The sequence below is a fragment of the Struthio camelus genome, chromosome 20, assembly GCF_040807025.1.
Source record: "Struthio camelus isolate bStrCam1 chromosome 20, bStrCam1.hap1, whole genome shotgun sequence".
Lineage (NCBI taxonomy): Eukaryota > Metazoa > Chordata > Aves > Struthioniformes > Struthionidae > Struthio > Struthio camelus.
This window is the reverse complement of record NC_090961.1, coordinates 6,031,534-6,045,697: the sequence shown is the minus strand read 5'-3', so window position 1 is coordinate 6,045,697 and position 14,164 is coordinate 6,031,534. Positions and strand designations below refer to the sequence as shown.

General features: G+C 55.4%; 1 protein-coding gene across 25 annotated transcripts in view; it reads left to right on the top strand.

Moving 5' to 3' along the window:
- Nucleotides 1-4,485: 4,485 nt before the first annotated feature.
- Nucleotides 4,486-14,164, top strand: part of PRRC2B (proline rich coiled-coil 2B) — a 59,228-nt gene continuing 49,549 nt past the window's right edge. For 14 of the 25 annotated variants that reach the window (XR_011135611.1, XR_011135610.1, XR_011135609.1 and 11 more), the window contains exon 1: nt 12,842-13,042. The gene's annotated coding sequence lies outside the window, so the exon portion shown is untranslated. Of the gene's footprint in view, nt 4,856-12,841; nt 13,091-13,160; nt 13,369-14,164 lie in introns of those variants that run through there. The other 11 variants (XM_068914294.1, XM_068914290.1, XM_068914293.1 and 8 more) reach the window with 5 other exon arrangements.

Here is a 14,164-nt window from a genome sequence, read left to right as displayed (position 1 = left end):
GGAGGAAGGCTCAGCTGGGCTCCGACGGCCGATCGAATCCAGCCGGGAAGGGCTTGCATGCGTTGCGAGATTCCTGGTGGGCTTCCTCCTCTCCAAGCCTCCTGCAATAACAGCAGCCGTTGCTCGGCTTCCTTTCTAGATAACCTTCTTCCTGCTGCCCACATCCTTATCTGCTGCAGACGGACTGGCAAGATGAACCGGAAAGCTGATACCTTATCTCCACCTCTCAAGGAGCTCGTTTAAGTGCTGGAATGTGTCGCGATGGTAAATGATCACTAAAATCCAAGCGAGCTGCATGGGCCCCACGGGGAGGGGACACCTAGTCAGACGGGAGGCTCGCGGGGCTACCGCCTTTCAGGGCTTGTCCTTCTTTTGCCTGTCAAAAGACGCCTGTCCTAAAAGGTTTAAACCCCTTTTAAAACACAACCTGTCGACTGGGTTTCTCACCGATCCGTGGCTTAACGCTGCAGGCTGCTGCCAGCCGCGCCAGGGTTCCCGGCGCCTCGGTTCACTCGTCGCAGAGAAGTACCGCGACGTGGTCCGGCCTCGCCGGGGTGCAGCAGGGGTTAACAGCCTACGTGTGATATCGCCACGAAACGTATTCCTCGCTCACCCTTTAATCTGGACTTGGATGGGGGGAGCAGTGAGATGCTAACACACCCATAAAGGTAAATGGGATTTGAGAGCTATCAGTCTAATTAAAATGAACGGGGCTCTGCCGCTCAGACAGCCTGCTGCACCGAGGTGAGACCTCTCCGGGGACGCAGGAGTCGAGCGCAGCTTCAGCTCGTCACTTATTTCCGCCGCCGTGAGCGGCAGGTACAGCAACAGCGATTGCAGACACCGGGGTCTGAGCGCTGTGACGGCAGAGGGGCCAGGGAAACCCGCCCAGCCGGGGCCGTGTCCTGACAGCTGCGGCAGAGCCACGAGACAGATCTATTTTGGTCCTGTCCTGGGTGGAAAAATAGGTGGCGGTGCCACCTGGGTGCCAGCCTGGATGCCCGGGAATCCTCCCTGTCGGCAGCACCGGCGGAGCTGGGGCAGGGGTAAAGGGGAGCGGGGCGGGAGGGAAACCCCCAGGCCGCTGGGTTGCGTGGCCCTAAAGAGCTCCAGACGTGACCACCCGGACCCCGGTCACCATGTGGACCCGGGAGGGCCGAGGGCTCGGCCACGCGTGGCCGCTGGACGCGGCCTCTGCCTGGGGTGGCTCTTATTCCTTCAGCGGCTGTTGGTACCCTGGCAGTGCGCGCCGCGCCGGCGGGCGGCTGGAGCTGAAAGTTAATCTGTGCCCCGTCGCCGACTGCTTTTCCACAGCCGTGCATAGGGAAGCGCCATCCCGGAGCAGCCCTGGGCCTGCCAAGCGCGCCAGGGGAAACGCAGGTGACCCGGCGGCCGTCGGGGTGGCACCACGTGCTTTTCGGGAGGGCTGAGCCTGTCCCCTGCCGGCTAGACCTAACAGCCTGCGGGGTTTTTATTATCCCTTGCAAAAAACTCTTGCAATTAAACAGCGCGGTGTGCTTTTCTGCAAGACCCTCCAAACCCTCTGTGCGTCTCGCGAGGACCTTGGCCCCGTCGGCCCGGGGAGCAGCAGGACACGCAGCCCCGACGCCACTCGCTTGGGCTGCGGAGAGGCTGCTGCAGGGAAGCAGCGCTGACAGCGAAGCCCGAGAGGCTCCTTCGTCTCCCTGCGATGCAATTTGGTTACGCTCGGGGTGCAGGGGGCTGCTCCGTCCTGACTGAGCTCACGGGGCCGAGCCAGGAGCTAGCGGGTCCCGGCGGCTGGAAACCCCTCTCTGGAGGTGGCGGGAGCCGCCAGGCCGGCGTGCCCTGCGCTGGTAGCCGCAGCCGCAGGGCAGCGCCGCGCCGCAGGGCTGCCGGGCTCGCTGCCAGCGCGGCGAGGAGCGGCGAAGGCGATGCGTTAAACCAGCACCGCGCGTCCCCCGCCGCCTCCGGCCGCAGCCCCCCGCCAGCTTCGCAGTTGTCCCCGTCAATGTGAAAAGCAAGAGCTGGCGGCAGTGGCGGGGGGGGGGGTTGGAAATCCATCCGAGCTGCTCGGCGTCCGCATCTTGTGATCCTGAAACCCAAGACCCCCCCCGACTCAGCAGGTTATTAATAACGCCCTGGCCGTCCTCCCGCCGCAGCGCCTGCCAGCCCGCGCGGGGCCTAGGACGCCGGCCCGCCGGGAGCGGGGCTGCGCTGGGCTGGCAGAGGGGTGTCCCTGCACCCGTCTTGCCATCCCCGGGGGCAGCACCCGCAGCCCTGCCGGGGAAGAACGGCTCCATCCTTATCCCGCCCCGGCCTCCTGCCTCTCCCCCGTCCTTGGCCGTTCTCCTTTGCTCCCCCGCTGAGGCCGACGCAGCCTCGTCCCTGCCCCGATGGAGCAGGGGACAGGGCCTGGGGGTGAGCTGGGGCAGGACACTGCGGTTGGGACAGGGCACAGGGGCTGGGGCTGGGGACAGGGGCTGGGGAAGGGGACAAGGGCTGGGGCAGGGGATAGGGGCTGGGGCAGGGAACAGGGGCTGGGGCTGGGGACAGGCTGAGGACAAAGGCTAGGGAAGGGGACGGGCTGAGGACAGGGGCTGGGGCAGGGGACAAGAGCTGGGGCAGCGGACAGGGGCTGGGGAAGGGCATAGGGGCTGGGGAAGGGGATTGGGCAGGGGACAGGGGCTGAGGAAGGGGACAAGGGCTGGGGCAGCGGACAGGGGCTGAGGACAGGGGCTGGGGCAGGGGACAAGAGCTGGGGCAGCGGACAGGGGCTGAGGACAGGGGCTGAGGCAGGGGACAAGAGCTGGGGCAGCGGACAGGGGCTGAGGACAGGGGCTGCGGAAGGGGACAAGAGCTGGGGAAGGGGACAGGGGCTGGGGAAGGGGATTGGAGCTGGGGAAGGGCATAGGGGCTGGGGAAGGGGATTGGGCAGGGGACAGGGGCTGGGGAAGGGGACAAGAGCTGGGGAAGGGGACAGAGGCTGGGGACAGGGGACAGGGGCTGGGACAGGGGACAAGAGCTGGGGCAGGGGACAGGGGCAGGGGACAGGGGCTAGGGAAGGGGACAAGAGCTGGGGCAGGGGACAGGGGCTGGGGATAGGGGCTGGGACAGGGGACAAGAGCTGGGGCAGGGCATAGGGGCTGGGGAAGGGGATTGGGGCAGGGGACAGGAGCCGGGACAGGGAGCCGAGAGAGAGACAGCATCAAGTTCCCCCCTTTCCGCCCCCTCCCTCCTGGTCGCCCTCCAGCCCTGCCCGCCCGGGCCCGGGGCCCGCGGGGCCGCGCACCGGCCGGCTGCGGCGCGGCGCCAGCCCGGGGCTCCTGCTCCCTCTAGCGGGGACGCGGCCGCCGCCGCCGCCGAGCCCCGCGGCTGCCTGCTCGCAGCCCTCCGGGCCCGCTCCGCCCGCGCCCGTGGGAGCCGTGCCCCGGGCCCCCCGCTGCCGCACGCCCCGTGGGAGCCGTGCCCCGGGCCCCCCGCTGCCGCACGCCCCGTGGGAGCCGTGCCCCGGGCCCCCCGCTGCAGCACGCCCCGTGGGAGCCGTGCCCCGGGCCCCCCGCTGCCGCCCGCGCCCGTGGGAGCCGTGCCCCGGGCCCCCCGCTGCAGCACGCCCCGTGGGAGCCATGCCCCGGGCCCCCCGCTGCCGCACGCCCCGTGGGAGCCGTGCCCCGTGCCCCCCGCTGCAGCACACCCCGTGGGAGCCGTGCCCCATGCCCCACACCACCACATGCCCCATGGGAGCTGTGCCCCGTGCCCCCCACCGCAGCATGCCCGCTGGGAGCTGTGCCCCGGGCCCCATGCCCCATGCCCTGCACGCCCCGCTGGGAGCCGTGCCCCATGCCCCATGCCCCATGCCTTGCACACCCCGCTGGGAGCCGTGCCCCATGCCCCATGCCCCATGCCCCGTGCCCCATGCCCCATGCCCCTCTGGGAATCATGCCCCATGCCCCTCTGGGAGCCATGCCCCAAGCCCCATGCCCCATGCCCTGCACGCCCCACTGGGAGCCGTACCCATGCCACTGCACACCCCAAGCCATCTCATGCTCTACCCCGCGCAAACCCCGTGGCGAGTTATGCCCCATGCCAAGCTAAACCTCTGTGCCGAGTTATGCCCCACGCTGTGTTGTGGCCCACTGTTAAGTCATGCCCCATGTCAAGTTAAAGCCCTGAGCCGATTTATGCCCCATGCCACGTTATGCCCCATGGTAAGTTAATGTCCCGTTCTGCGTTATGCCCCAGGCAAAGGGTCTTTGGTGGCTGGGTCTTCCAGGCTGAGACCGTGTCTTCCTGAGCATAGATATTTAGCTCCCGCTAAAATATTTAGGAATTGTGTTAATAATTAAAGGAGAGAGTGAACTCAAAAGGGACTTTCTGTGATCTCATGAGATGGAAGGGACAAATCTAGTCATGAGACAAACTACTCACTAAAGCATTGCATTATGAGGGAACGTTAGAGCTGCGGAGATGTTCAAGTAATGACCTTTGCTTCGGGGGCCCTCAAAGTGAACCCTGCAGCCTCTGTTCATGACAAGCGACCAGTTCTGTCTTTGCATGTATGCAGGATTCACTCGCTGGCCAGGCTGTGATCAAAGCCAAGCTTGTCAGGCACAGCCAAAGTCTCCTGGCTCGCAGCAGGGGATCCAGTTCTACCAAAAATCACTTATTCTCATCAGCGTCAGCACGTTGGGAGGCAGCTGATAGTTCACTTTGGCGGGGTGAAGCGAGATATTTTTGAACGGTAAAACAACAGCTGTCTTGCAACACATGGAGCTGGGGAATCAGATGGTCGTGATTGAAAGTTGGAACTGTGATCACAAACACATCCGTGAACTTGCATTCCTGCCACATCTGTGGTCATCATGACGGTTTCAAGGTAGGAAATAAAATTATGCATATCCTGAATAGTAGACATTACAAAATCAATTACTTTGACGTTTCTTAAAATTCCTTTGATAAATTTTGGGAAAATATGGATTCATCTGTCCTTGTTTTTATTTTTTGGGAGATATCTCCAGCTTTGTCAGTGCAGATCTTGTGACTAATTCCAGCCTGAAATATCTGGTTGAATTTGTCCCCAGAGCAGCTTGTAGTTTTTCATAATTGGATGCACTAAAGTGAATGAAATGTCATTTTGAAAAGACACCTGTTTTTGTTGCTAAAATATCCACATCAGCTCTGCAACGTTTTGGCTCTAGTGCTGTTTGGGACAGTTGCTGATCCTCAGATTTAAAGCCAAATAAAAGACTGATATATTGTGCAGTCCAGTGACCCCTTATGAATTGCTACAAAAGTCAGTCAGGTTCATCTAACGTAGTCACGCATTACCTTTCTCAGAAATATTCCTTGTGGTTTTGAGACAAGCTTTCTAGGCCTCTACATCAAATAACTGGATTTTCATATTTGTCTTGATTTTTTTCCCTAACCTCTTTGAAAAGCAGGATTTGACAGAGAGTAAACAAAGGTGTAACTACAAAAGCAGACACCCTCCTAGCAGTGTTTTTCAGCGTGTTCTGGGAGCAAGCGCTGTAATGAACAGGTCCTTGTCTGGTAAAGCTTCTTAGCATTTGCAGCTACATCTCCCTATTTTTTCTCTTTCTGAGTGTGTTGAAAACTTAGCATGTCACCAACAAACTTTGGAGTCTTTTGAAGAATATTAACTGCCTCGTTGTAAGAAAGATGTATGATGCTGCTTGAATTTTTCTTGAACCCTTTTGCTGTTTAGATAGTCAAGGCTGAGTGAAGGCTTCAGCGTAGATGCAGTGAAAAGGAGTTTGGGCTTTAAAAGCTGCACTAAGAACAGCCTTGCTAACTTCTGCAGATCACAGGATCTGCAGAAAAAGCACCAAACCAGGAGGAGCAGAAGGAGCGGCCTTGTTTTGCAGAGTTACACACAGGGAAAAACTGAAGTAATGGCTGATGAAGTGTCTCCAAAATACTTGCAGTGTCAAGCAACTGGCATTCGGTTCTCATTGCAGGCGAGGCTCCATGCTAAAGCCAGCTGAAACCAATTCACTTCTCATTGGAAAGATAGTTTCCTCCTTTAATCAGCCCTGTTTTAAGTGATTTCATTTTTAGTGCCTTAAATAGTCATTTTGTTTTGTCCTTCAGGCAGTCAGCGTTTTCTGACTGAGAGTCGTGTAGGTCCGCAGACTTTAGAAGGACAAACAATAGCCTGGCAAACAGAAATGCTTCATTGGCATCTTGTTTTTAAACAGAGCCTGCAATTCCCATAGGCCAGAGCAGGACAATGAACAGGAACAACTTCTACCTGATCCAACAGCTATGAGGAGCAACAATTACGTGAGTCTGCTCCTACCCAGGATAACTAGAAAAAAAAAAAAAAACCAGCAAATAAGACTGTGGCTGGGGGCACCCTATCTCCCCCCAACCCTGTGAGGGGCAACTGGAGTCAGTGGCAACTGGGTCCATCCTGCCTCGGCGGTGGGATTTGGTGGGCGGTGAGAATGGGAGCTGGGGGGAGATGAAGGACCTCTAGAAGTAGAGATTGCTGGACCTATTCCAGGCACCTCGAGGGAGGGGACCTCGAGAGAGCGGCCACCTGCCTTTGGGAGAGTAAGAAGGAAGCAGGCAGCCTGCCGCATAGCATGCGGGAGCAACGCAGCACGCGCCTTGCATGGGGCACTCAGACCGCATCCTTCAGCTGAGGTCTAGCCAGGGAAGAAAGAGCTAGAGACCTTCAGTCAACCGCAGATGCCAAAAAGCAGATGATACTCAAGAGGGAAGAGGACTTGGGTAACCAAGAGGATTGTTTCTCTCTGGTACGGAAAGCACACGTCATGCATGAACAGGGGGCTTCCCTGCTGCAGTTATTTACAGGATGGAGCAGGCCGGGGAAAAAAGGATTCTTTTCAGTGAAAACAGTGAGGTTCTGACATTCATCCTTTGATGCACAATGAAAACTTGGCATTTAGGGATTTTTGCTTCCAGAAACACCAGCCAGAACAAGGTTGCCCAATGGTTAGGGCCATTCAGGTAGAATGTTGGTCGAGTCTGTGGTTTGTCTTAACTATGGCTCAAGGTTTTTCCCGCTATGCTGTAAAGTAAATCTTTGTACATGTAATGCTTCAGTAGTTTCAGGGCCAGAGATGGACAGATTCAGAACAAAGACTTGGATGGACATCTCCCACGTTTTGGGAGAGGGCACCAAGGCTAGCCCATGGACTGTCCTGGGGACTTGTTTTAAACAGTAGCTCCATCTTAGACCTGAGGAGCATTTTTGCCAGAAAGTATAAATTTCCACAAAAATGTTATTTATGGCAAATATGACATTTTCTTATGATAGAAACACTGCTTTGAAAAACTTCCTAATCAGTGCCAGTAAAAATAGTACTTGACAGTTATCTACTCTCTACCCCATCAAAAAGAAAATAAATTTGTCTGATCCCCTGCTGTTCCTCAGTGTTTGTACAGTGACTAATGCAATGTTGAGATGCTAAATGCAAGTAAAAATGCTAAATATGATGTCCCACCAGAACACACTAAGAGACAATAATATTACAGTTTAGAATACTTTACGTTTGTATCCCGTGGCCCGTTACTAGCAGTAGCTAGGTGATATCTGTGTTCTCAATCATGTTTTCTAGCTACGATCAGGACTTACAGCCTTTGTTTCACTTTTTCCTTCTCATCACGTCCCACTTTAAAGCAAGCATTAGTAAGAGGGACTCTGCAGAAGCCCATTTTGCTAGCTCTGACTATATCCCTCTTCATGACCTAGCACACAGAAATAAGGCAGTACCCTGGGAACTGCTCAGCTATCCATACAACAAATGCTGGGATTAGACCCCAAGAAACTAGACAAACTGAATCTGAAAGCAGAGCTATCATAATTGCATTGCAAGACCACAGATGCTAAATCAGATGTACAGAGGGGCCCCATGCCATCAGTTAATGTAAGCGAGAGCAGGGTTGCAGTCTTTGCTTTCACTGATCAGATTCAAACCAGTGTGGGGTGAAGGCCAAAACTCCTAGGTTTTCATGTTCTTTTCCTATTCCCAGAATTTCATACTCTGCTTTAGCCTAGGGAAGTGAGACGTTCCAGCTTTCCTGCTCCTGAAAACACCTCTTTATTCCCTTAAAAACAATTTTATGGAAACATCTCTATGAATATTAGGCCTCAAACGAGAAGAGAAAAATAAACCTTTTATACCTGAAACCTAATCTCCCTTTGTTCTAGTTGAGGTCTGTCTCTAAAAGCATTTCCTTATATTTGGATAACACAGCATCATAAATGGGATTACAGAGAACTGCCAGAGCTACTCATGTCTTCTCTCCTGCATCACGTATATGACAGCTAAATTCTCTCATGTTCTTGCTGACTGGCTTTTGGTTCCTAAGGCCCTGTTCACTTAGTCGCAGGCTTGAATTTCCCCGTAACCATCTCGGATGAGCTAATGAAGTCAGTGCAGGCACGAGGCATTTCCTGATTTAGACACAACTGAATTTGAAATGGATTGTCACACTTCAGGGCCTCCTACTTCATCGGATTAGAAAGAACATTCTCCCATGGACAGGTTACGCTATGACTATCTACTGCCTGCTTCTTCTGCAGAGCTGATTGATGTTGGCTGCTGTCTCAGACAGATGGAGACTAGAAGGACCACGGCCTGATCCAGTGAGGCAAATGAATACTTCATATGTACTGAATGGCCTCTGGGTGGGGAAGAGAACAGGATAGCTTTGCTTTTTTCCTAACGGACTGTGGAGTTCTGTGAATGAACACCAGGGCAGTAAGGCCTTGTCTTATGCTGCAGGCTGCAGCTGAGCAAAGTGATAACAAAATCGCACAACAGCATGTAGCCTTCAGTTTGCTCTGCTGTACATCACTCTGCATGATGCAAGCCGCCGGTTGGGGATTTATAGAGGTAGAGCAGATGTTTGACAAAGCTGTAGAATATAATAGGAATTCTATTATTTCTAGGAAGCCTTAGACCACAAGACATTTCTATAGATAAAACTCTATACAATGGCTGAAAGCCCTCTGGAATGGTTATTTTCTATTTGACAGGATTCTTCACTAGAGGAAGGGTGAAGCATACAACAGGAGTCCTGCATTCACCTCTAATTAATCCTGGGAAGATGAAGCAGGAGGTTGTGAGTTTGACTCTTTTGTCCATGGGTTACTTGGCTCAGCTTTTTGGAGTAGGTCAGAAAGCAGAGTAGGAGTCCTTCCAGAATGGGTCCTGCGTAGAGTTGTGCACTGAACTTCATCCACATGAAACTTGCTCTTCAATCTCTGCCCAAATCTCTTCTCACTGTCCTCAGTGCTCCCTCACAGCCTTTTGTGGGTCTAATTCCACCAGCTCTAGTCTTACACCGGTTGTCCTGACTTATACACAGGCCAGTAAAAGGTGAGGCAGGTCTTTGGAAGAGCAGCATAGGAATTCATCACTTCATACCAAGGCCTGGGGGTATCTTCATGGACCGGGGATGCAATGGAGCCATGCTCTTCCATTTGGTGGCAGAGACTGATGATGTCTTTTCATTATTCAGATTATGCCCAGTTCTGCACAGAAAAGAGAAGCCCAGTTGTGATTCACTGCTGGGCCATGAGAGTCTACAAACGGCCATGGGGCCGGCCCCAGCACACGTGGAAAAGCTGTGAGTTTGAGTGTGGGGGCTGTGACGTACTCACCTGATAATGAGTGTACAATTGTCTTTGATTTGATTATTTTGGCTTCTTGATCTCCACACCAGGTTGTATTGTTTTCATCTTTAATTAGCACATCTATTCCCTTGGCCTTGGATTGTTGCCTTGGAGATGCACAACAGACCTTTGGAGACTTGCTCATTACAGTAGCAGGTGTGCATAAAGCCAACCTGGACAAGCCTGTGTGAGTCACCTGCTGATGGTTTGGGTTGTTGATGGCTGCATGAGTGTATGCAAGTGACCGATTTCCTGAGAGGCAACACTAATGCCTTTGGTTATATGTTGTTGTTGAGCGTCAATAGCACATAGTGCAAATGGTGCACTCTCCTCTCTCTGCTCACCAGCTGACACGGGCTGTGATACTACCAGGTCCCCCACAGCAGGGTGGCCAAGCGTGAAAAGAAGCAGCCCAAAGCAGAGACCACCATTGAAAATTTGGCTAGCTTGTAGCTTCTCTCAAGGAGGACACTGAGGTTTGGATGGGCAGGAAGCAAGTTAGAACTTCTATTTCTCTGTGTGTGTGTGTGTGCGCACACGCGTGCACACACACACGCTCACGCACACACACACACACACACACACACGTATCTGGCCTGACAGGGAAATCAATGGAGAAGGAAAACCAAATTCACCAGACTCTGACCAAATGCCCCAGATCTCTGAGTAAGTTAGTGTGAGTGGGAGTTTGCTAAAGCCAGGAAGGAGGGTAGGCTTTTCCATGTGAACGGTGTAAGGAGAGGAGCAGAGGGCATTGGCCTGCCGCCTCCGAGAAGAAATGCACTGCAGGGAAGATGAGACGAGACTTGAGAGGGGCAGGAGTAGAGTGGAATACTTTGATATCCAGGAAAGGAGGGGATCTGACAGCCAGATGATAGTTTTCAACAGTGCTGGTGCATCTCTTAGTAGCTCAGCGCCTGGCAACTTCAGTAGCCTTGCAGATCAGCTGTAGGAACATCACATATGGTCCAGAAAGCTGTTCATGTATTTCCTCCCTCTGCATTGGTCTCGATGACTGCATTTCAGATCAGACACATCCCTCATCAGCAGTAAGCCAGGTGCCAGGCCTTGCACTGTTCCTATAAGCCTGGGGAGATGGGGGAGGCATTCCTCCTAAAGCATTGCCTACACCAGGGAAATGTACTGCAAAAGCTCTCTATCACCACCTTTCTTTGGTAGAGAAGGACATCCAAGGTGACATTGCACGACCAGTGACCCATGAATAAGCTCAGGAATGAACCCGCAAGAGGCCAGCTCCTCTGCTTGTTCCTGTCCCCCGTGCCCTAGGAAATGCAAAGCCCTTTACCCATTTTACACTGGGCGAGAAGCTACTTGTGTACCCTGTGGGGTCATAAAGTCCACGCAGCCCTTACAAGGTGAGCTTGACATGCTGGAAATGTATCTCCCAGCTTACCTTGTATTCACATAACCCTGTCAGAACTGCTCCAGTACTTGTCAATAGCCCTACAGCAAGGGGCTCATTAAAAAAAAAAAAAAATATATATATATATATATACACATACACACACACACACATACATACACACGTATGTATGTATATAACATATGTATTTATATAATATATGCTTACTTGAATGTTCCAAGATTTCTTCATGATTTTTCTGAGGCCTGTTTGTGACTGTGGTGCCCCCTGCAAGACTGCTCAAAACAGGCAGAATTTAGAAATTTCAGTACCACCTTTGAGGCAAAGCAGGGGTATCGTCTGATCTCTGCTGAGATCCTGAAAACGTTAAGTAGATCTGGGCTTACTGAAGGTTTTTAGAGCCTTTTTTATTTTTAGTGTCCAACCAGGGACACCCTAGAAGGGCCTGTTTGTCATTTTCAAAAACTGCTGGCTACTCCCTAAAAGTAAATACATACATACATCATCTGTCCTTTCATCACAAAATGCATCATGCAGCAGCATATCACACTAATAGACACCCCAGGTGAGTTTGTAGCAAAGGCAGGGAAGGAGAATTAAAGGCAAAATGGCTTGCTCTGCAGTGTGAAGAGGCCACATCTCCCATGCTGTATCGGATCCCCTGGGCAGAGGAACTCCTCCGATGGCTTCCAAAACAGACCGAAATGACCAAAACATTTACAAGGATAACACTGTAAATCCTGAGGCCCAGAAAGACCTGGTCTGAACCAAGAGCTGCCCAGATAACCCCAACTTCCTCAAACCGACCCTTCCTGGTTAAAGCACCAGCCCTGCTCACCAAGTAGTTCAGAAGCTGCACTTTGCAGCAACCTCTACAATATTTTTACTGCAAATTTCTTGCCAGGAACAGCGCTCAAATCACGTTGGCCTGAAGCTCTCTTCAGCCCGAGGAGGGACCACGTTTGCCTCATGAGGCTACTCGTATTTTTATGGCTAAGCGGAGTTTTGCAGGACAGGAGTAGCTGCCTTGCTCTTCTGCATTCATTTCTATCGTCATTAAGGAGAGGAGAAATTAAATAGTATTTCTGGACTGAAATCCTTCTAAAGGGCAGTTCCTTTTGGTCGTCTTTGAACTCCCAGCTCACGAAGCCGAGGAGGAGCGCGAGGCAGGCTCCAGGCTCGGTTGAGACGCAGGATGGAGAGGGGAAAGGGAAAGCAATGTCCACCCCATCACCCTAGGGAAAAAGCCTAACTCTGTGTCCTCAAAGAGGGTCCCCCCGAAGCGGCGCTCCGAGCCCGCGCAGCCGGGCCTGGGCGATGGAGCCCGGCCCTCTGTCTCGGGGGGGGGTTTCCCTCGGAGGCCTCCGCCCTGCGGGCCGGAGCGCGGCAGCCGGCAGGCCGAGGGGGGTACGGGGCGGCGGGTGGGATCCGGCGGCTTCGTCGTCCCCCTGCCCGCCTGCTCCGGTCGGGAAGGGTCGACGGTCGGGAAGGGTCGACGGTCGGGAAGGGTCGACGGTCGGGAAGGGTCGACCCCTAGGGACAGGTTTCGAAGCCAGCTCCCTCCGCCTCGTCGGCGCTGGGGGGGGGAGGGGGGGAATATCTCCCTGACGGCCCCGGGGGCCGCAGCGCCTCTCCTTCCTCCCCTTTGGCCCCTCTCCTCCTCCTTCTCCTCCTCCTTCCCCCCCCCCCCGCCTCCATCTTAGGCCGGCGCCGGCGGCACCCGCGGGGCCCTGCAGGCGGCGCTGTGGTGAGGGCGGCGGCAGGCGGCGGCGCGGCGCGGCGGCCTCCCGCGCGGGGATTGACAGGCCGGGCCGGGGGAGGGGAGCGGGAGGAGGCGGTGGAGGAGAGGGAGGAGGAGGAGGAGGAGGAGGGAGCGGCAGCGAGAACCCGTATCGCCCCGCATCCCGCCGCCGCCGCCGCGCAATCCGCCGCCATCCGCCGCGCCCCGCGCCCATCTCCCCTCCGCACCCGGCTCCGCAGGCACTCCCGGCTCCCCGCCACCACCACAGGTGGGTATCGGGGGCCGGCGGCGGCGGCGGCCGCGGATATTTGGGGCGGTGAGTGGGGGCCCCGGGGATGGGGAGGTGGTGGGGGGGGGAAGGAAGGAGGGAGGGAAGGAAGGGGAGGGAGAGGGAAGGTGGGACGAGGCAGCCCTAAAATGGAGCCGGCGGCTGCGGCACCCCGCGGCGAGGCGGGTGCCCCGGGCCGGGGGTTGTGGGGCCTGGTGATGGGGGCGGCGGCGCCCTGTTTTTAGGGCTGTTTTTACCGCCTGCGTTTATTGTCGTCCCCCCCCTCCTCCCACGTCGAGGGGGCAGATGTGGGGCCTGCTGCCGCGGTGAGGGCCGCGCAGGGCTGGCCGTGCCCGGGGAGGGCGCGGGGGGGGGGGGGGGGGATCCTCCCGCCAGGCCGGGGGAGGCCTGGTGTGTGTGTGTGTGTGTGTGTTGTGTACGTGTGCGGCGGGGCTGCCCCCCACCCCACCCGCGCCGCATCCCGCGGGGGGGGACCCCTCGGGGGGGCCGCAGCAGAGGCAGGTTGTTTCTCCTCCTCCACGGCCTTCGCGGGTGACACAAAGATGTTTTTGTCGCGCTGCGCTCGCGCGTGTGTGTGTGGCATCCAGAAGGCTCGCTTGTTTTTGTTATTGTGCCCACAAAAGGGTTACTGAGGCCGAAAGCTGAGACGCGGTTTGGTGCCCGGGGTGAGGAGGGGGGGGGGAAGGTTTCCACGATGCAGCTCCCCCAGCGTGGACAAAACGAGGATGCAGCCCGCGTGTTTTGGGGCTGGGTGGGTAGCTTGGGAAAGATGTTTTTTGTTTTTAGGAAGGAGTTTTTACGTCCCTGGGCTGGTGGGAGGAGATGTGCGGGAAGCGAGGAAAATCCTGCCGCGGGTCCTGGGACGCGGGTACTCTGCGTCTGTTCCGACTCGGTGGGTAGTTTGCGTCCTGGGGTTGGTTCTGAACTTCTAGGGTTTTCCTTAAGGTGACCGTGAGCAACCCCCTCATCCGCTCAATCAAAGCTGACCTACCAGGTTTTGATGAGCGGGGAGTTGTGCGTTTTGTCAGGGGAGTTTTTTTTGTTTTTGTTTTGGGGATCTGCAGTTCTGGAGGATGTAGCCATCACTTCTTTTGCGCATCG